Below are 23,775 nucleotides of genomic sequence, written 5' to 3' on the forward strand. Positions count from 1 at the left end.
CTCATAAAATATACTTATAAGATCTTTATTGTTAGTACCATTCCCTCTTTACTAGTATAGGGTAAACTTCTGCATGTTACCTAATTTTATTTGTTAACTAAAGATCCTGTGAAGTCTGTATTCCTATCAATTGATAGAGCTATGGCCACGTTAATTTGGATCCTCATAGAATCACATACATAGTAAGACTTTAACATTATTTCATATTTGGGTACTAAAGAATGAGAAAATAAGCAGTTATACAAAACACCTTATGAGGGGTCTACAAAAACACAAGTTATGAAAAAAGCTATGAATGGATTTCAAAGCATTTTTGGCACCCAAATAAGCATATCTCTTAGTTCCATTTTCCCATGAGCTTTATGAAATAGCCTCATATAAGTATTTTGGAATGGTCTTGAATAAATGATGACCCCAAAAGAAACATCTCAGTTCTCACAACCAGGAAAGATTCATTTAGTCACTCTCATGCATATATGCTTCATAATATTTTATATAAACATATTTATATATTTTATATATTATATATTTTCATTCTTAAAATTTCATATGAATCTTACCTATTACTTTTTATGTGGTGCCTTTAACTTCTCTCTCCACTGAATCCTCCCCATACTAGAGGTATAGTCTAAAAGCAAGGAAAAGGCGATTCCAAAAAAGAGAAGCAAATAATACAAATGCACATTATAAGTGATATATTCAGAGACTGACATTTCTTTCCTCCTGTTGGGAAACTAAGGTCACCTCACCTTCCACGTTAGTCTGTAAGATGAGGGAAACCAGAGAAGTGGAACACAAAAACATTCCTTGAACTAAGTCTTGTAGATGTTGCAGCGGTCTTTTTCATTCATTTACCACTGGCCAGAGTTTATTCATATGACCACACTTAACTGCAAGGGAAGTTGAGAAGTGTAGTCTCTGACTGAGTGGTGACATGCCTGACTAAAACTTTCTGGGAAAAAGAGTAGCATTTAGAAGATAAACAACGGTCAGCAACCCTTCTGATCGACGCTTCAGCCTATTCCAGTTTCTTGTCCTTAAAAAAGGAGAACAGCTAAAGTTAAGTAAAAACAGTAAATCTCTTAGGATGGGTGTTTGGCCTAGTGGTTAAGATGTAGGCCGTGCTCATAGGCACGCCCGAGTTTGATGCCTGACTCCAGTTCCCAATTGCAACTTCACACTAATACAGACCCAGAGAAGCAGCAGTTGATGGTACAAGTAATGGGGTTAATGGGGTTCCTCCCACCCTCCTGGGAGACCAGGACAGAGTTCACAATTCATGGCTCTGGGCCCTGGCCCAATCCTGGCTGATTTGGGCATCTGGGGAGTAAACCAGCAGTGGGAGCTCTCTGGCTCTCAAATAAATAAATAAAATAATGATAATTAAAAACTCTTGTTTTTACTCTGTGGCTAGTATCTTATTTCATTTTCCACTGGCAGCCAGATTTCTCAGTGATGTTTCCAATCACTATATAATGTGATATATCTTCCTCATCCCTGAAACTATATGACTTTCCCTCCTGCTCCTTATAAGCCAACATGTCTTTTTCCATAGTTTTTAATCATATATGGTATGGCTACTATCATTTTTTCAAACATAATTATGGAATTACAGAAAATTCTAGATAGTGAATGACAAAAGTGAAAGTAAGATTGCCCTCTGTCTTATCCAAAAACAGAAAATAAACAATGCTTGCTTAATGTGTTATTTAGCCATTTTGATTAAGTTTAGGAGGTCAAAGCATGATAACTCCCTGAAGCCATAATTACGTGAGGCCAGTCAGGAACACATAGGACAGTTACCATGTCTATCTTTTACTCCATTGTGTTTCTAGTGACTAGTACAGTGTCTGACACACAGAAGGTAAGTGCTAAATAAATAACTGTTGAAAAATGCAAAATTAGAACTGGCTATGTCTTTACAATATTTTGTCTTTTTGGGAACACAGAGTTCACATGCATTATTACCTCTTGCAATTAAACAAGATCTTACTGAGACAGGACAGAAACAGGACTCAGAAAATAAAGTCCCTGTCCACCCAACATATATCCATTTCAAACGGAAATATGTATCTATCTCCAGTTCCAAAGCAATCAGGAACAAGGTATGTCCACACTCTAACCACTGAGTTACATCATCATGTGCAAAAGAAACAGCCTGCACAGAACATCAAGTTAGGTGAAAACCAAAGTGCTCTGTGACAAGGAAGACAAACCAGAAACCTACAGGGTGCATTCATGCCTCCCCAAACTGATAAAAACCCCTGTTCAGCTTCTGTCCAGAGCCAATCAGGGAACCTCTTCTCACCAAGGCTGTCTCCCTTGTATTCAAACATAAGTATTCAATGAACCATGTCTGGATTGTACATCGGTCTCTTGTCAATTTCTATTTGCGAATGTATCAAAGAACTCTATGCCGGTAACATTACAGAATTGATTGTGCAAGTGCACACATTTCTTTCTAAGTAGCTTAGTGGGAAGGCGGGATGCAAGATAAAGCTGAGATGGAAATACACTCGACTACTAAAGAATAGCCTTGGAAAATTTACTTCCTGTATTAAAGCTCCAAGATTCTCATCTATAAGATGGATGTAACACAATATACTTAACACTATTTTTGCTATAAAGCGACATAAAAGAATTTAAATATCTAAAGTGCTCAGTATTTGTTCGTTCTCTCATCGCTTGAACTATTTGGAATGTAAAAAGTTCCTATTTTTCTTTTCTTTACAATAGTAAATGTGATAGTAAGATATTTTCTCTGTTTTGAGGTATATATATTTATTTTAAATTTTTATTTGTTAACATATAGAGAACAGATTTAATGAATTTCATAGATATGATTCCAAGAATACAATGATACTTTCCTTCTGCAATCCATCCCTCCATCCTCCTCCCTTTCTTTCCTTTTTATTTCTTTTAATTTTTTGTGATAACATACTTTGAATTTATAATCACAGGCTAAATGCTCTTCTAAACAAAGAACTCTGGAAGTAAAAATAGAAACACCAGTGTTTCGCAGGAATATAGACAAGGGTCATAATCAAATCATAATATGTCAATTTTGCTCATCTATATTAAGGGGTTTTTTTTTTTTTTTGTACTTTGTATATTAGCTACCACAAATCACAGAAAACATATTTGTCTTTTTAGGTCTGCTTATGTCACCAAGCATAATGGTCTCCAGTTGCATCCATTCCATTGCAAAAAACATGATTTCAGGGGCTGGCGCTGTGGCACGGCAGGTTAAAGCCCCAGCCTGCAGTGCCGGCATCCCATATGGGCAACAGTTGGAGTCCCGGCGGCTCCTCTTCTGATCCAGCTCTCTGCTATGGCCTGGGAAAGCAGTAGAAGATGACTCAAGTCCTCGGGCCCCTGAACCTACATAGGAGACCTGGAAGAAGCTCCTGGCTCCTGGCTTCGTCTAGATCAGCTCAGCTCTGGCCGTTGCGATCATCTGGGGAGTGAACCATTGGACGGAAGACCTCTCTCACTCTCTCTCTGCCTCTCCTTCTTTCTCTGTGTAACTCTGACTTTCAAATAAATAAAATAATTCTTAAAAAAAACCCACGATTTCATTCTTTTTTTTATGGCAGGGTAGCATTCTATCATTATATATACCATATTTGTTTTATCCAGCCATCAGCTGATGGATATCTGAGTTGATTCCATGTCTTAGCTATCATGAATTAAGCTGCTATAAGCATCAAGTATGGATTACTCTTTTGTATGCTGATTGCCTATCCAAGGAGTGGGATGGCTGGGTTATATGGTAAACTTATTTTCTGTTTTCTGTCTTCCATAATGGTTGTACTAATTTACATTCCCATCAGCAGTGCAGTAGAGTACATTTTTCTGTGTGTCCTTGCCAGCATTTGCTTTTTTAAAATTTTTTGATGATAACCAATCTAACTTGTATGAGGTAAAGCCTCATTGTGGTTTTTATTTGCATTTTCCTGGTGGCTAGTGATTCTGAGTGTTTCTTCATGTGTCTGTTGTACATTTGTGTCTCACCCTTATTCAAAGGCTTGTTCATGTCTTTACCCATTTTTCAATATGATTGTTTCATTGTTGTTGAGTTTCTTGAGTTCCTTATACATTCTGGATATTAGTGCTATATCAGACGGATAGTTTGCAAATATTTTCTCCCATTCAGTTGATTACCTCTTCGCTTGGTTGAGTGTTTCCTTTGCAGTGCAGAAGCTCTGCAGCTTGATGTAATCTCAGTTGTCTGTTTTTGCTATTATGGCCTGTGCTTCTTAGGTCTAATCCAAAAAGTCTTGCCTATACCAATGGCTTACAGTGTTTTCTGCAAGTGATTTTATAGTTTCAGGTCTTAGGTTTAGATCCTTGATCCATTGTAAGTTGATTTTTTTTTACAGGGTGTAAAGTAGGAGTCTTGTTTAATACTTCTGATATTGCAATCCAATTTTTCCATCACTCTTTGTTGAATAGACTGTCCTTTCTCCAGGGAGTGATTTTAGCTCATCTGTCAAAGTTTAGTTGGTTATAGATGTGTAGATGAATTTCTGGAATCTCTTTTCTGTTGCATTGGTCCACATGTCTATTTTTGTTCCAGTACCAGGCTATTTTGATTGTAACTGCCCTGTAGTATGTCTTCAAATCTGGTATCATGATACCTCCAGCCTTGTTTTTATTGTTTAATCGCTTTAACTATTCTGAGTCTCTTGTGTTTCCAAATGAATTTTTGGATTATTTTTCCTAGATATTAGAAGAATGTCCTTGGTATTTTGATTGGGAATGCACTGAATCCATACATTGCTTTGAATAGAATGGACATTGTGATAATATCAATTCTTACAATCCTCAAACATGGAAGATTTTTCAATTTTTTCATGTCTTCTATTTCTTTTTTTTAATGTATTGCCATGTTCATTGTAGAGACTTTTCACATTCTTGGTTAAATTTATCCCAAGGTATTTAAACTTTTTGTGGCTACAGTAAAGGTGACTGATCTCATGAGTTCTTTCTCAGCTCTGGCATTGTTTATGTATACAAATGCTGATATTTTCTATTTTAAGATTTATTCTTTTTACCATATTTCTCTCTTCAAAAGATTGGCAAATGCATTGAAACTCTCATTGAAGGGTTATGTAACACTTTGTCTACATGATCTCCATCTAACTCTGGTTCTTACATTGTCATATCTGCATTTTTTTCTTGGGTGAAGATACATAGCTGCAATTTCTTAAATGGAGTGGCTACGTTGGCTTTGTTTATAATTGTACACTACTGAATCTTCCCTTTCCTTGTTTATTATTGAAGTCTACCAAACTATATTATATATGTGTGTGTATAAATATGTGTGTGTGTGTGTGTGTGTAGTTCTGCATTAGGCATGCTTATAATGTTATTCCATATATACAGTCATATAATTATGTTCATTTTAAGTGGTTTTATGGACTATTTTAAATGGTTTATGGAATACAAAATCTTTGAAAATTTCTCTGGCTTTTTAAAATGGCCATGGCAATAGATAATAGAATTTTCAATCTTTTCTTTAATTGTGATGCTAACAGGGATGGTATTCATGATTATTGAATTACCCCTTTTCACATCAAGCTGCAGCTGACTTTTAATCTTTTTTACTAAATAGAAATTATAAAATGATGGACCAAAAAATAAAATGATCATACCTGTTCTAAATGTACATAATTTAAATAAAACCTTACAATAACCTCCAGAAAAAAAAAACGATATATATTACCATAATGTCTCACTCCAGTTTTATTGGCTTGTTTGCTTTATTCCTTTCTTTTCCTTCCTTACCAATCTGTACAAATGTTGCAGTATACTTGGAAACTCCAGTTGTCTGGATCAATATTTCTGTCTGCTAAAATCCTTCTATATACTGTTGCAGGCCATCAGAGTCACATAAGCACTGTCACATGCTCTTTTGTTGCTAAGGGCAACACTACAGATTGCAAAAACTAGCTGTTATACATCACATGTTACACACACAAACACATGATGCTTTGAAACAGCTTAAACCATTCAAGGGCGAGTTGCCTTTAAAGTGGTTCTTATATGCCATGTGATCATGCAGGCTTTAAAACACTGTACTGAATCCAGATAAATAAAATTATTTTTCTATATATTATTTCAAGATCAGTTATGCATAGCATTATACCTTTGCCAGAATAATGAGAATACACAGTGTAAGCTATTCTTGATACTTCAGTTGCTGTTTCTGTTGATTTTAGATAGCAATGTGTTTTCAAGGACAATAAGAAATACATAAATATGTAAACTGCAAGGTCATGTGTGAAAAAGGATATGGTCAAGTCAATATTGCATTTGAATTTCTATATTGGACATAGTACATTGTATGTGCTCTTTTCTTGTGACTTTTGCTTTAAGTAAATGTGTTTTATAGACTTGCATATTTCACATATCTTTTAAAAACAACTGTCACTGAAGATCCACATAAATACAATGTAATTAGATATAAATACGTATTGATGATGTAATCATACATATAGGTAAACAAAATGTCATTGAATTCTGAGTCTAGTTTTTTAGTTTACTTCTTGTTCCTTTTAGAGTAAAGCTGATTCATTCATGGGTCAGTGATTCTTAGTGTGGGGTTTTGTCTGTATTTTATTCTTTCTGAACAGCTATCAGTTACTTTAGTGAACAAAATTGAATAGATTTTCTTGGAAAAAAAGCATGATTTTCATGCAGTGAAACTTGAGTCTCATGTTGTCTCCATGGACAAGGAAAACTGAAAAGCTGGAGCTTCTTTCCAGCTAGTGGAAGTGAAAGAGGATGGAGCACATTACCTCATCTAACTCACGGAGGAGTTATTCAATTTTTACATCGCTGTTAGAGATATACATTAATGATACTATTTAAATAATGATTACCTGAAACCTCTAAATAAGGAATTTATCTATTTTGCAAATTTTTATATCTATATTACCTCTGCACTTTCCATTTTTGGTTGAAGTTTAAAGAAGATGGATTTAAGTCACACATTGGGATTTGAATTCCCTCTGTCTTCCCAACAGGCAATGTGATACTGAGCTCACACATCCTCTCTGAGTCCCAGTTTCTTCACATGTAAAAGAGAAAACCACATAGGAATGGAACATTTACATGTAAATATATTTTTTAAAGATTTATTTATTTACTTGATAATCAGAGTTACACACAGAGAGAAGGAGAGGCAGAGGGAAAGAGAGGTCCTCCATCCACTGGTTCACTCCCCAAATGGCCGCAACAGCCGGAGTTCACCTGTCCGAAACCAGGAACCAGGAGCTTCTTCTGGATCTCCCATGTGGGTACAGGGGTCCAAGGACATGGGCCATCTTCCACTGCTTTCCCAGGCCATAGCACAAAGCTAGAATGGAAGTGGAGCAGCTGGGACTTGAACTGGTGCCCACACGGGATACCAACACTGTAGGAGGTGGCTTTTTATCAGCTATGCCACAGCACCGGCCCTATGTAAATATATTTTAACATAATGTAATTTCACTTAAATATGTATGGAATTATTATTATTATATTCTGACATGCTGTTTTAGAGTCTGGCCAGAGTTAGTGTCTATACAGAAAAAAAAATGACATAGCACAAAAAGGAAAAACTAAAGCAAAGGGGAAAAACTGAATTTTGAAATGTATAACATTTCCCAATAATATAATTTTCAAGGATTATCTAGCAAATAATTGTGCACATATGTTTCTCTGTATAACTGAAGAATCTCTTTCAGTATATAATGGATGAAGACATTTAAAATAAGAGCAATTTTTTTTCAATTTTCTAATTATGGGGAATAAAAATGTCATTTAGAACTCTCTTAGAAGACATGCTTTTATTTTACCTTGCTTATTCAGATGTAGTTTGCTTAAGAGTCCTTCACTAAAATTAAACAAGTTTAATTATTTAATGACATTCATTTTACTAATCAGTATGTGCTTTTTTAGACACATTCAATTAAAAATAATGAGAAAACTATATGATCATATTTTGATTTAGTTGTAAAGACAGATAATCATAAATCTGAAATATGTAACATTCTCAGGGGATCACCTGACCCTGTCACATGCTACAAATATTCTGAATCACATGCTACAAATAAGACAATCTGAACAAAATTATATAAAATTACTTGGCTCAAGATAAAACTTTTAATGGAAGAAGTAGAGTTATAACTCATACTTTAAAAATTCGCATAAATTTTCAGTGAAACTCTGATTTACTGTCTAGGACTTTCTTCCCTTATAAATAATTAAGATAATGTAAACCTATCTCACACCTGTTATTCAGCCCCTTTGTTATTCTGACTAATTTACTTAAAAAGTCACTGAAATTCACACTGTCCATAGAGACAGTTTTGCCTTTTCTCTAAGAAGATGAGTTGTGGAAATTAATTACTTCCAGACACCTGTCGTCTGTGTAGCCACTTAAACTTAGTGCAACACTGTGGAAATTCAAAAATCTTACTATACTTTCTTGGGAGTTGCTCTTAGAAGTCTCTGAATCTGCCAGGGATAATGTCTCTTTTTGTGTTCTCGGTTTTATGTCAGACAAATTTAGGTGTGATTCTCAGCCCCTTCGCTACTTTGCACAAAGAACAAACTTGTACCAAATATTTTACAGGCTTCAGTACACTCAGCTTTAAATCCAAGAGGTGCTACTGGGGTTATCGGGTGCCAGTACTCTACGTCCCGTCCCGTCTCCTCACTGTATCCTCCCCCTACTCTTCTCTTGCCACTCCTAAATTGACCCCTAGTTCTTCCTCATCCATTTCTGTCCTTGACCACTTAACTCTCTTCAGGCCTCTAGGACAAGTCAGTGTCCCTCAGCCTGAACCAAAATCCATCAAGGAGCTCAGCACTGTGGACCCCTGGTTCATAGAGATAGGTTTTCAAGCTCGGATGTGGCACTGTATATTTTGAAAGATGCCTCTAGGAGGGCAAGAAGACAGGAAGTTCCAATCTGAGACAAAGTAGAACCTGGGAAAAACACACCCAGATATCCTGAGTAATTTGGCAGTGGTTAAACAAAGTTGGTTCCAGGCTCTGCTTGGGACTTGAAAGGATTCTGGCCCTGGGAGTTTCTCCTCTGGGTGAAACTAATGCTCTGGATTCTTGCCATTTGGGCTTCCTTTCTCTTGTCGACATTTCCACACCAATCTCAAAGCTCAGTTTCTCTCCCCCGTCTCTGTTGTGGAGTGTTGATCACCCATCATAGCTGCCTGCTACCTGTGCCTGATTATGGAAGTGCAACGGTGTTTGATTTGGCTCATCTCCTAATTGCATTATGGTCCACAGAACAATTCAGACATAATTATATTTTTGTTTTTAAATTAGAGTTTGGATTTACTTTAACCATATTGCTCACCTAAAGCCCCCTTGCCCGATTGAATCAACACTTGAAAGGATTAGGGCCGGTGCCGCGGTTCAATAGGCTAATCTTCCGCCTATGGCGCCGGCACCCCGGGTTCTAGTCCCGGTCAGGGCGCCGGATCCTGTCCCGGTTGCCCCTCTTCCAGGCCAGCTCTCTGCTGTGGCCCAGGAGTGCAGTGGAGGATGGCCCAAGTCCTTGGGCCCTGCACCCGCATGGGAGACCAAGAGAAGCACCTGGCTCCTGGCTTCGGATCAGTGCGATGCGCAGGCCGCAGCGGCCATTGGAGGGTGAACCAACAGAAAAGGAAGACCTTTCTCTCTGTCTCTCTCACTGTCCACTCTGGCTGTCAAAAAAAAAAAAAAAAAAAAAGAAAGAAAGAAAAAAAAGAAAAAAGAAAGAAAAGAAAGGATTAGTTGGTGAGACGATAAAATATACCCTAGCAAATATTGCTCATTATTATGTCAAAGAAAATAACAATTTTAAAATGAATTCAGTCTCATTTAATTTAAGCAAACTATTTTTATGCTTTGAGAGTTAAATGCAAAATAAGCATAAAACAAAAAGAAAACTAAAGAACATCTTCAATTTTAATAATTTAATTATTAATCAACCACCCATAGTGAAGATTTTATAATAATTTCTGTTTTATCTCAGTACAAATTTTATTCCTTATACTCTGTCCTTCAATTTTTTTCAAAAGGTCACTATTATGACTTTTGAACTGTACATTTATTAGGTATTAGTTATATATATATACACACACATATATGTATTATATATATACAGCACAATATTAGGTACTTTATATATTATATATATAAATACAGTACAGATTTGGTACTTTATATTTAAAGTACCTAATATATATTAAATTTAATTATATACACTATGAATATACTAATGCTGTATAGTATATATACTAATTATATATAATTATATAAACTAATATGTAATTTAATATAATTCATTTGTTTAATAGTCATAATGATTTTGAAAGGAAAATTTTATGAAATTAAGTTTTTAGAAACAGAGTCAAAAAGACTTTGTATTTGTCCAGTGTCTCATAGCTAGTAAGTGGTTTTTTTGAGGTCCAGTGATAATGAGTCTAATTCCTAATTCTTTGTACATTTCAGTTCTCTCTTGAGATACTTGAATTCTAAGTAAAGCATCTGTATTCTTGAATGAAGTACATATTGATACAACTCAAATATCTAATACAGTATCAAGTAGTTTAGAAGAATGTGTCAAAGGAATATTAGCTTATAAAAGCTATTCTATTTGATATTTGTGACTTAGGGAAATTCTAATTAAATATGATTCTGCCTTAAGTTTGAGTCCTAAGTCTAGTGTCCTCTGCTTGTTTGCATGCCGTCTTAGCCACAAATCTCTATATCATAACCTCGCTTTCTACAAACGTTTTTGACTTGCAAATTTTCAAGATTTAAAAATATTTTCAGAATAAAAGTTTGTCTCTAATAAGTGAGAATATAATAGAATATTGCTATGTTAGTATCAACAAATGAATTAAGATATAACCGTTTATAACTTACCCTGCTCATAGGAAGAGAGGCTTTTGTACACTCGATGGTTTGCTGCAGTGTTTCTCAAGCATAGTCATTAACAAGTCCCATGACTGGTGCCAGGATGACAGCAACTTGCAGGCCTTGGAAGGTGAACAGCTTACTCTGCAGACAGACTGTTCGTTCAAATACAAGAGTTTCTCCTTTCACAAATGCAAGTTGCTGTGAAAGTTACTTCATGCTGCTCTATCTCAGTTTCCTCATTTGTGAAAAAAATTCTAGTGAAAGGTAAACAAGGTAATTTATGTAATTGTCCTTGAAATTTCAACATAGATATCCTATACCATATATATATATGATATATGTATATGTGTATATAGAGAGAGAAAGAGAGAAAAAGAGAGAGAGAGAGAGAGAAAGAGAGAAGAGAGAGAGAGAAAGTAAATTCAGTCATTGTTCAATTCAGATATTATTCTTCCATGAGGACACATATTAAGGAGCCAGCATTGTGGCTTAAGCCACTGCTTGCAATGCTGGCACCTCATATCAGAACACCAGTTTGAGTCCCATCTATTCTGCTTCCAATTTACTTCCCAGCTAGTGTTCTTGGGAAGGTAGTAGAGGATGACCCTAGTACTTGGGCCCCTACCACCTACACAGGAGACCTGGATGGAGATCTGGGCTCCTAGCTTTGTCTGGACCAGTGTGGCATTTGCAGCCATTTGCAGCATGAACCAGCAAATATAAAATCTCAATCTCTCTCTCTCTCTCTCTCTCCTCTCTCTTTTTTCTCTTTCATTGTACCTGTCAAAATAAATAAGCAAATCTTTAAAAAAGAAAAAGTATTATTAACTCATTCATACTACACATTTATCAACAAAATTTGCCTGAGAGACCAATCAATGTTAAATATACCTTTAAATCATGAAATACACATGCAAAATCTCGGGAACAGATTTTAAAACATGTAGAAAGTTGAAAGTTCACATACAAAAGGACAGCTTTTTACTAAAATATTTTATTGTACATCTCTTTGTTACCCTTTAGAAATTTAAATATATAATTCTAATAACTAAATATACAAATATGGGTACATAGAAACATACATAGACTGTACATATAACTGGAATTTTAGCTCAACACTGAATTATGTCATTGCTACGATTCATTACTGTTGTAGATGTGAAATGGATAGTGTCTACATGAGAAGCTTCTTTAATCCATTGCCTCCAAACAAAACTTAACATACCAACTTTTGAAATAAATCATTGGTGATAAGATAAAAGTCAGGCTCTGTAACATAACTAAATTATAATAACTTAAAAGAGTTGATTTGGGGTAGGCATAGACACAACAGTTAGATGCTACGTAGGATACCTGCATTTCACATTGGAGCACCTGATTTGAGTCCCAACTCTGCTTTCAATTCCAGCTTCCTGATAATGCACAGCCTAGAAGGAAGCAGGTGGTGGCCCAAGTACTTGGCAATGAACCACCTGTGTGAGACGTGGATTGAATTACAGGCTTCTGGCTTCAGCCTGGTCCAACCCTGACTGCTGTAGCCATTTGGGAATTTAAACAACAGATGAATGAAATCTCTTTCTTAAATGAATGAATGAATAAATGAATGATGGATGATGAATGAATATTTGCTTTATTTCACCTTTAATGGAAAGTCTAAGCCAATTTTCCTAGCTGGTTATCTCCCCTGTGTTAGTGACACAGAAACTTTCCATCCATACGTTCTGCTACTCATAAAATATAAGGACATTTCAAACATTTTGTGGAAAACAGAATTAAAAAATAACTTGGGTGCAAAATTGTTTGACATCTGTGCATTATTTTTTCAAAATACAATTTTCCATGAATTTTTGAAGGTCCCTCATATGGTTCTTATCCACAGAAAAATAAGTATTTCACTAGTGTAGACACATTCCAACCTTGAGAAAAGAAGATAGCAAAGGCATGAACACAACAGTTTCATTCCCATTCATTGACCAGAAAGCAGTTACATCACAAATCTAACTACAAGAAAGGCTATAAAATTTAGCCTTAGCTGTGTGGACTTAAGGCCAACTAAGACTTACATAGAAGAAGTGGAGAATACAAAATGGAGGCACAGTTGTTAGTCTCTACCACTTTATGTGGTAAGGCTCAATCCATAAATAACCAATTCTTTTGCAAATTATGAAATTTTATCTCAATTATTTCCATCTTCACATCTCTGTGGCACCCACTGGCACTGTTGATGTGGAATAATTTATACATTAATTTGGGCAGCAGAAACAAGGTAATGATTTTTAAAGTAAAGATAATAGTAGGGTACTCGCTTCGGCAGCACATATACTAAAATTGGAACGATACAGAGAAGATTAGCATGGCCCCTGCGCAAGGATGACATGCAAATTCGTGAAGCGTTCCATATTTAAAAAAAAAAAAAAGATAATAGTAGGAGAAACTAAAAGACATGGGGAATAGGCCTAAAAATACATAGTATTTGGTGTACAATAACTCATTTGGCATACAAGCGAGCAAACCAACCATTTCTAAAAATGTATTAATGTATTTGAGTATGCTTTAACTCAGTTGAATTTATTAAAACTATATTTCTTTGAGAATAAAGGAAATATAAGAAAACAAAGCAATTTCTGAAGTTGACGAATGTAAGAAGAAAGTCAAGAGATAAATAATTTGATGCTTTTTAGTCAAAAAAAAGTTTAAAGAGGTGGTAAATCAGATAATACAACATTTGGATGGGATTCATGAAACTGTTTCCTTTTTTTGGAAAAATGTTTATTATTATTAAATGAGATAGAAAATTTTTGAAATTTAAAATGAGGTTAATAGTCCATGTGAGAACACAATGTAATTTAACAGAAATTCAAGAGTTTCTACAAACAATTCAATGAGGTAACAGGCTGCTGAGGTCACTGGGAGTGCCATTGAACTTTAAAGAAAGTTGGCTTGGCTAGCACTGTGACATAGCAGGTAAGGCCGCCGCATGCAGTGACAACATCCTATATGGGCACCAGTTTGAGACCCAGCTGCTCCACTTCTGATCCCGCTCTCTGCTATGGCCTGGGAAAGAGGTAGAAGATGGCCCAAACCTTGGGCCCCTGCACCCATGTGGGAGACCTAGAGGAAGCTCCTGGCTCCTGGCTTCAGATCGGCATAGCTCCAGCCGTTGCAGCCAATTGGGGAGTGAACCAGAGGATGGAAGATCTCTCTCTGTCTCTGTCTCTTTCTCTCTCTGCCTTTCCTTCTCTCTGTAACTCTGCCTTTCAAAGTAAATAAATAAATCTTTAAATAAAAAAAGGAAAGAAAGTCGGCTTGATAATTTTAATTGCTTTTATGTAGACAATTAAAGCCATAAAGAGATGACAACAGCTGACACGTTGTCATGGTAGCATTTTCTCCCCAGCTGAGGAAATCACATAGAAGGTTGGATATGGGTCAGGAAGTGTTTATACTGACAAAACAACTGCATATTAAAATCAAATGCTTTTGTAAACATCATATGCTAAAGGAGAATTGTGAATCCTAGTTTCAGCTATGAAAGACAAATGATTCATATTTAGAATTATATGAACACGGGTATTCAAGGTCAAGATTACTCTCCCCCTCACATATTGGAAGTTCAGTTTAAAAATGTGACCATGATAAAACTTCGTACCAGCATTTTTCCTTGCAAAAGGAATATATATGCAATTGAATATTCTTCCAGAAAGGAGTTCATTTCCAAATGAACTACTACAGAGTAAGAAGAATTAACTCTATGTCCAATGAACATTTGTCGGTTAGCTGACTCTGTTTCATAACAAAATTTCATAAACGAAATTGAAGAAAGATATAACTAAAGGAAGGGAGGGAGTAAGGGTGAGAAGGCAAGAAGGAATGGGGTAAAGTTGTGCAGTAGTCTGGAAGTCAGAAATAGTGAAAAAAATAGAAATGCAAAGGAAGAAAAGGAAAGGGAGGAGAGGGTAGGGGAGGACAAACATGGGAAAGAGAGGGGAGAGGAGGGTTGAGAAGAGGACCAAGAAGAAGGGAAATGAGGAAAGTAAGGAGGTAGGAAGGAAGGACACTAGAAAGTATTGTAGTTTCTCTAATAAAAAGGAGAGGATGACAGTTGCAAGAAAGTAGCTGACATGGAAATGTGTAGGCTGCCTTTGCCACATCTATCAATGTCCACATTTTTCAAACGACTGTACATTTTCTCAGTGGAGAACTCACACTTGAACACTTTTAATGCATTTTGTTTGTACTAGGTAAACTCAATTCCCAGTTCTAATAGTCGTACTTGATTGGCTTAAACAAATAATTTATCCCATTCTCTGGATAAAGTGATTAGTTCAGGATGGGCAGATAGCAGCTTGAGCCAAGCATACATGTTTTTTGAGTGACAAGAAAATAAAGACCTTTCTATTTTCTCATTGAATACTAATATAGAAATCTGAGTCTTCCTGCAACCATTTGGGTACCACTAAGGAGAAATTTAAAACTTGTGGAGATCATAAATGAAGATAGAGACACTCCTGAGAAGATGCTCTGGATTTAGTGACATTTCAGACCTGGACCAAACAAAGCAGAAGACAGAACTGTCCTTGGATTGTTCAAGTTCAAGGGCACTTACTTCTCCTAAACAAGTTGGAGTTGTGTTTTCCATCTCTTGTTTTTGGGAAAGAGGGCTAACAAAATTCCCCTCAATTCCCAAATCTTCTCTCGCTTTTGGTTCAACTGAAGGTAAATGAAGTAACTAAAATGTAAAATAATGTTTGTATTCTTGGGTTAGGAATCTATGAGAATTCCTTGATTTGTAACTGCATGTTACAATGAACAAGACAAAGTCTGTGACAGAGTATAGAAACCAGCAGGGAGCTATGATAGGCAACAAATAATCAACAATAAGGTACATACTTTTTAAAAAAAAAAATAATTTACACATGAGAAAACTGGGGTATTAACTTAATTGCCTAGAAGATGACAGCAGTGATAAAGGTATGAGCTGCAGACCAGTGGACTTTTACTTACAAAAAACTCCAACTGATGTACAGTAATAAATATTATGTGCTTTTTATGTAACATTTGTAAATCTAAATATTCTTCTTGTCTATTGGTGAATCTGTTAGTAAAAAAACAACATAACAACTGCATCTGGAAATTTTGACCAGCTTTTGTCTCTGGTTTCTAGGAGACAAATTCTAAATCCTTGGTATTTTCCATGTATTATACATTTTTATATATATTCACAATGCACCTTGACAGTTTATTCTAAGGAGATGACTCATGATGACCCCTGAATTAGCTTATGTTAACAAGATGATTTAGGATAGGATTTGGTCACTCCAGAAAAACCATCGAACCAACTATGTGCTCAGAAATTGTAACTTTGAGCCACATGATATCAGCCCAGTTTCCAAGTTCAAAGGAGGCAAGGAGGCCTGGAGATTGAATTCAGTTATGTGACCAGTGATTTATTCAATCATGTCTGCATAACAGTACTGCAATAAAAGGTCAGAACATCAAAACCCAGTGGAGTCTCCTGGTTGGTGAACACACCGGTGAACCAGGAGGATGGAATGCCCTGGTTTTACAGAGTTCATAGAACCTCTGTATGGCCTACAAGACCCTACATGCCTGTCTCTTCTTTGGGTTAATCCCCCTGACTGACATCTCATTTAATTAAAAAATCACCATAGATATAGCACTTTTCTGAGTTTGTGTGACTCATTTTAGCAAGTTATTGAACCCGAAAGGGTTTGGGACACCTCTGAATTTCTAGTCAGTCAATCAGAAGGACAGGTGACCTCTACTGACTCTTTAAGTGTGACTAGTATATGAAGTAAGTGCAATCCAGTTGAGGCGCATGCTCTTTAATGGGTAGGGTCTATGCTAACTCCAGATGGTTAGTTGCAGAAATCAATTCTAGGATAGCGAGTTGCTTTTACACCAATTGGATGAAATAAAATATTAACATACAGGATAATGAAATTTCGGGACTTGTGGAAAAACTAAAAAACAGTGTACCATAATTCCAAGTCTACTACAGTTGCATTTAAGGAAAAACAATAATCGTGCCTTTGATATTTTTCTTTAATAAGCTATAGCTATGATTCTAGGAGAACTTTCGGTAATTCACAGAGTTTTGGAGAGACAATTTGCTGAAAGACTTGTAAAGAGGGATTGCTGTGATTTCAATATGGCTCATCCCCTCCAAATTCATGTTGAGGCTTAATTCCTCCATGCAACAATGCTGGGAGATGTTCAGGTCATGGGAGGCAGAGCCTTAATTAATACATCAATACCAAAGGGAAGTTCTTACTCTGTCAGTACTAGACTAGTCACTGCATGAGCTGGTTACTGAAAAGCAAAACTGTCTCATGCATTTTTTATCTTCTTCATGCTCCTGCTTGCGCTTTCACGTTATGTTGAGTTTGTGCAGCACAAAGCCCTCACCAGATGCAGCTGGCAGTTGTTGAAAGTCCCACCCTCCAGAACTTGAGCCAACAGAAACCCTTGTTTCATAAATTACAAAGTCTGTAATATTTTTTCTAGCAATAGAAAATGAACTAGCCCATAGATATTTTTCAACAGCTTCTAAACTAAAGCTACTGACATGCATAGCTTATATTTGTGATGACCAAAAGACAAACAAGAAAGTTACAGTTGCACATAAAGGCAATCAGACATAAATTCCCTTCTTTATCTCATTCTGTAGTAAGGACAGAGTTCTATCAAGAGATTTCATTTGCTGTGAAAGTCATCTGAAGTAGTTGAGTGGGAAGTAGTTGAGTTGGGTCAAATAATTATTGACTTCACAGTGGATCCAGAGCGCTAAGTTAGGCCACCCCATTCATAAATCTGTGTGTGTGTGTGTGTGTGTGTGTGTATGTTTCTATCATAAAATACTATTCTAAGGATTAAGATGGGCTTTTGCTAAGTCTATAAACAGGTATCGTGTATTTATGTTTTCATTATTTATGATCATTTTTACAGTTCCTATAAAGTCTACTTCTCCTTCACTCCATAAATCCTGCACAGAGTTTTATTTCCTGTGAGATTAGGAGCTTACCAAAAAACCATTAGCATTGCCAGGAATACTGAGTGTTAATTTGATGTCTGTGACCATTTTACAGTGCTTTGTGCAGGTGTAATGTTTTACTCTGGCAAACTTTACACCAGATCCAGCATAGACTTGATAGTTGAGATTAAGGGATAGATAAGGGTGGTTGTAAGGCTATTGCTAATGAATCATGTCTCTAATTAAATTTTTAAAGAGATGGAGGTGGAGGTAATTGTAAATAGTGAGGATGTGGAGGAGTCGATGTACTTTTGGCCCAAAAACCTCTCAAAAGTCTCACCTTCAACCAATAATAATAGAAAACTTTGGGGATTGAGTTTGTAACAGATAAATTCTGGGGCACATTCTAACTGTAGCATCATTCCCATTTTCCTACCTCTTAGTGGTCCTTAAAGGGCTTTTGTCAATGGGAGAGTGTATGAAGACAGAATGAACAAACACATGGAGAACAGGAGCTAACTTTTGATAAATTAAGTGTGATCAGATCAGATTGATTTAGTTACAGATTTGATGGTGGAATGAAATAGGAGAGGCAAATGAAAATAATTTTAAGCCACTAATGACATTTATTAACTAGGAGCATAAATATAAAAAGCAAATATGTTGAGTGAAAGTAACAGATTTCTACATATTGACTATCATTCCTGAATCTCAAATAGCCCCAAAACCCTACTCTCATGGAATTCTCCTTTTCAGGGGAGTGTTTTAAGTGTCCTCAAGAGAAATCCAGATTCCCTGATTCACTAGCAGGACCCACAGGACCCTGTACATAGCTTTACTCAAGGCTAAGATTTAATACATGAAAAAATACAAAGCAAAGTCGACAAAAAGACAAGAGAAAGGATGAATGAAGCAAAATCCAGAGGAAAGTAAGCACTAGTACAAACAGGACGTACTAATTTATTTAGCAATGAGGGATGGCAACACTACTAGTGAAGCTCATTACAGGCTCAGCAGTCAGGGTTTTACTAGTACTATTCACACAGACACGTAGTATACATCCACATATAAAAATCTCAAAGGGAAATCAAGTGCTCACATAACTCATATTGTTCAGATTGCTTAGGCACAGCAAACTACTCATACCAATTAGGGGAAATTTTATATCAGTGTCAGAACTTGATTATCAGGCAAGTTCCCAAAAATTAGCTAAGGGTCAACCTAACAAGCAGAGCTTTCTAAGCATAGACAGCATCAGGACTGCTGTGTTTACCATTTCATGCAGAGTATCCAGAAGAAAGATCGTGTCTTTTGAGTTCCTATGTGAAAGAGATATCCATATTTCCTTTAGTAAGTTAATGCGTTTAAGAATGCTTGTGAAATGTTAGTTTCCAAATCACAGGGCCCAAAACGGTTCTCAAAACTGAAAAGAAATGTCTGCAAATTCTTCTCACATTCTGATGTATGACATTTTTGCAAGTCTTGCAAAAGGCATGGCCAAAATGAATTGGAGAAATCTTAGGCTATTTCTTACATTAAGGAGATAAACAGTAGTTCCAGTACAGGGCTTGCCCAGTGAGACCTGGCTGTTTTCCTTTAAATCCTGGGCAGCTTGTGAATTAGGGGAGGAAAAAGGTGTACACAGCAATGGCTGTGGTGTTGGGGCTGACATATTTAATTTAGAAGAAATGAAGACAGATAATATTTCTGAAACACCTGATATTTCTGATGGAAAAGCTGTGTCTGGTACAGTACCCATAGACTAGAAAAATCAGAAATATTGTTGTAAATACTTTGAAATATGCTGGATTGGAAGGATGAAATTCCTGAGCTGCAAAAATGATTCTGATAATGTTTCTAATGAAAATTGATGAATGTATGACACTTCAAAGGTATAACTGACATAATATAACATATTGGTATAATGGCATGCATGGTATGTTGTATTTTGTGTTTAGAAGAATTACTCATTAAATACACAATATCAAGGATCCAGGAATAGGCCAAGTAGATTGGAATTAAGAGAAAAAATACTATGCCTGAAAGTCAAACACTAATAAATATAAAAGTAAACACTAGGTTCAATATCTTCATACACTGCAAATTTGAAAAGTAACCTTTCCCAATCCTGTTAATATTCTGTTTTTAATTCATTTGAAGTTGTTAATAATATTTGGCCAATTTTCTTTTAAAATTATTCTAGAGCTTTAAAATATTTTGTATTACTTTTTTAGCAAAGAGGGAATTCTTGTAAATTTCAAGTGGTATTTGAATTGGTTGTTATGACTTGCTAGTAATTTTGTATTTACTAGTACCTAGGTGTAGTAGATGATAATATACTTAATATGGTATGAAAATTGCTCACTTATATCATTTTGTCGTTTAGCTATTTTCTATTACTTTCTGCTCTCTTATGTTTTAATAGAATTAACAACACATTTCAAAACAGAAAAAAAATTGCATTTCCTCTTGTGTGAAAATAATACAATAAATAGTAAAGAATTTATATTAGAATGTGATTATAAATTTTGGTTTACCAACACTTTAATGTGTCTTGCATCCTAGGAAATCCATCATGAAGTCATGGATTTTGTTTTGTCATATATCTTCTTTTTTATAAATATTTTTATTTATTTATTTGAAAGGCAGCGTTAGAGAGAGGCAGAGGTAGAGAGAGAGAAAGAGAGAGAGAGAGGTGTCTTCCGTCCACTGGTTCATTCTCCAAATGGCTGCAACTAACTGGAGCTGAGCTGATCCAAAGCCAGGAGCCAGGAGCTTCTTCTGGGTCTCCCACGCGGGTGCAGGGGCCCAAGCACTTAGGCCATCTTCTACTGCTATCCTAAGCCACAGCAGAGAGCTGGATTGGAAGTGGAGCAGCCAGGACTTGAACCAGCACCTATATGGGGTGCTGGCACCAGCTGGTGGCAGCTTTACCCACTATGCCACAGTGCCGGCCCCAGTCATATATCTTCTTTTGAACTCCAATATATCAAGTAATTTAAATGTTATATTCAGAGTCTTCAAATAGTTCATGAAAAATTAACTATTATTATAGTTCATATTATAGTATTATGAAGAACATTATACATAGCTTCCAATTTTTTACATCAAAAGATATCTAATTCCATTTTCCCATGAATGTGAAGTATTCTCATATATGCATAAACCTTTATACATGTATTAAACAAATGTTTGTACTTTAATAATAATCTGCAAATTCTTATAAACATGATTTTTCTAGCATCTTTTATATATTTCTCCTGCAATAAGAAATATGGATTGAATTACCAAAAAAAGCAGTGCTATTGCTTGTTTCACTCCATAAATTTTAATGTTGAGGAGATTGTCTGCTGTTCTTGAATGCAATTGGTGATAAGCTTTAAAACATTTTAACAACTTCTATGCACCTTATTGTCACATTATAAATGCTGTGCAAAACTATTTGCTCTTACTTTGCTCCAGCTATTCACAATACTAGCACAGGCTTAATCTCTGCAATTTGATTTGTCAAGAAAAAGCTTCTGCTGTTTTTGATGTTATCATTTATACAATATTAAAATTCATTATTGTTTAATAATTACAGGTTTACTGGAAATACGCTATTATTGTCTCTTATCTAACAAGTGACTCCAAAAATAAGGAAGGAGGGATGAGTGCTATGGTTGAGTGAGTTACACTGCATGGATGCCTGCATCCCATATCAGAGTGCTGATTTGAGGTCGGGCTCCTCTGCTTCTGATCAAGCTTCCCACTCATGAACCCTGGGAGGCAGCAGGAAGTGGTTCAAGTGCTTGGGCCCCTGCTATCGACATCAGAGACCCAGGCGCTGTCTCAGGCTCCTGGCTTTGGCCTGGCCCAGCCCTGGCTGTTGTGGGTATTTGGGAGTAAACCCCCAAGGATGGAAGATATCACTTTCTGGCATTCAAGCACATGAAAAATAAACATTTAAACAAAAGAATACCTAAGAAAAGTAAATAAAAGAGAGTAAACAGTGAAATATTTCAGGTAACGTAAAGCCTAGCTTGTTGGTTGGTTGATTGTTTCTCACATGTGTCACAGTAGTAAAAACATTTCAAATTTGTGCTTTCCTTTTCCCATGGACTATTAGGTATTTATTAGTTACTTATTTAAGACCACAGAAAGGAAATAAGGAACACAAATATCATATAAATATCATGAATATTAAGCAAAATTTTTAGGTTTAATAGTATTCTATAGAGCTATTCTTTTAGAATAATGTTTTGGTGAAACCCTTTTAAAGAACTGTCATGTTCTACCAACATCTTTCATTCAATTCCTAGAAAAAGCAAATGTAGGAACAGTGATTAACTGAACTCTCAGTTACTGTTCAGGAAACAAGTTTAGACAGTTTATGATAGCTCAGCGAACCAAAAATCATGGGTACAGTCAGCATCTGACAACCTAAAAACCTAAAAGGACAACGTGGCCTCTTCTGACGGAACACTGAGTAACCTAAGTTTTAAGGTCCATCAATATTTACTGTCCCTTTCATTGGAGCTGCAAAGATGACTCAAGATAATCCTAGCCTGGAGTTTCTTGCAGACTAGTGTGGAACGAAGACTAAAACAAATCATTTCATGACGCTTTTTAAAGTGTTTTCGTGTTAAATTAAAATGACTTGCTTTCTCAAAGTCTCTGCTATTACACTAAATGATAACTCAATTCTTCCAGTTACTCAATACTCCTTGGTTATTTTTTCCATATGAAGCTTTACTGAGATAATTTAAAACATTCTTGGGTCATTTTCTTTCACAGCCTTACATTTAAACTGTGGGCAACTCTGATGTCCCCACACAGATTTGTCTATCGAATCTGATGGTTTCTCACTAATGCAATCTTCACCCTTTGGTCATATCTGCTATCATCTCTTATCTGGGTTCTTAAATCTAATTTTTTCTCTCTAGTAAATCTTTTTATAGACATATTTATGCCTTTTAAATTTGTTTGCAACATGTCAAGTCAATCGTTCCTATTAAAATGCAAGTCTTACAATGTCACTTGTGCAAAATCTCTCAAACCGAAATCCCTGAGAATGGCTAATGGCTAATGACTTCTTTCCTGGGCTTTTTCCTCTCTTAACCTTTGTCTATTCTTCCAGTTCTCTGACCATCTACTACCTCCACTCTGACTGTACTGTGTCCTTGGCCTTGTTTGAACTGCACCTGCTCCTTTCTGCCTCAGTACATTTCTCCCTTTCTATTTGCCATTTCTTCTTGTTTGCAGGGTTCTGTGGTCTTTTTGTCATCTTTTCCTCGTCTTATCAATAGTTATTTTTTCAGAGTATGCCTTCTTCCTTCAAGTAAATAAAAATAAAATAATTTTTAAAACTTTAGTGCTCCTAACTCCCCCAACACTGCTTTGTTTTTCTATAATGCTTTCCTCACCACCTGACATAGCACTTTTTAAAATATTTTCATGTCGACAGTGTAATGGTAAAATGTTTTAATGTTTGTCCCCTTGACTTGATGATAACCTCCATAAATACATTTTTGATTGTTTTGTGTTATTCACTACAGTTTCTCCAGCACATAGAACAGTGCCTGACATATGGTAGTTGGTCAATAAGTATTCATTGAATGAGTGAGTTTAATTTTAGAAGTCCTCTCTGAACCTCCAAGGTAAACAGGCATTCTTCCTCTGGGTGTTCATGAAAATGAACACATATAAAAATCATTTTTTATGTCTGGCTGTGTAGACTGGATACTAGCATAATTACAGAACTCATTGAACAATGTAAATATGATATCCCTTGGTATACTACCGTAGTGGGGTTTTTTATTAAAGATTTTATTTATTTATTTGAGAGGTAGAGTTAGAGAGAGAGGGAGAAACAGAGAAAGGTC

At 35.9% G+C, this 23,775-nt stretch overlaps 1 protein-coding gene and 1 non-coding gene across 4 annotated transcripts in view; one reads left to right on the top strand and one right to left on the bottom strand.

Moving 5' to 3' along the window:
* Positions 1-562: 562 nt before the first annotated feature.
* Positions 563-23,775, bottom strand: part of TSPAN19 (tetraspanin 19) — a 49,036-nt gene continuing 25,823 nt past the window's right edge. The window contains exons 10-13 of one of the 3 annotated variants that reach the window (XR_016216226.1): positions 12,981-13,135; positions 10,924-11,171; positions 6,944-7,075; positions 563-628 (exon numbers count right to left, since the gene is read on the bottom strand). The gene's annotated coding sequence lies outside the window, so the exon portion shown is untranslated. Of the gene's footprint in view, positions 629-6,943; positions 7,076-7,159; positions 7,464-9,367; positions 9,717-10,923; positions 11,172-12,980; positions 13,136-23,775 lie in introns of those variants that run through there. The other 2 variants (XR_016216225.1, XR_016216224.1) reach the window with 2 other exon arrangements.
* LOC127491276 (U6 spliceosomal RNA) lies at positions 13,216-13,322 on the top strand. The gene has a single exon (XR_007919847.1). It is a non-coding gene; the product is annotated as a U6 spliceosomal RNA (small nuclear RNA).

The sequence above is a fragment of the Oryctolagus cuniculus genome, chromosome 11 (genome assembly GCF_051225735.1).
Source record: "Oryctolagus cuniculus isolate XC-2025 breed Fujian yellow rabbit chromosome 11, ASM5122573v1, whole genome shotgun sequence".
NCBI lineage: Eukaryota > Metazoa > Chordata > Mammalia > Lagomorpha > Leporidae > Oryctolagus > Oryctolagus cuniculus.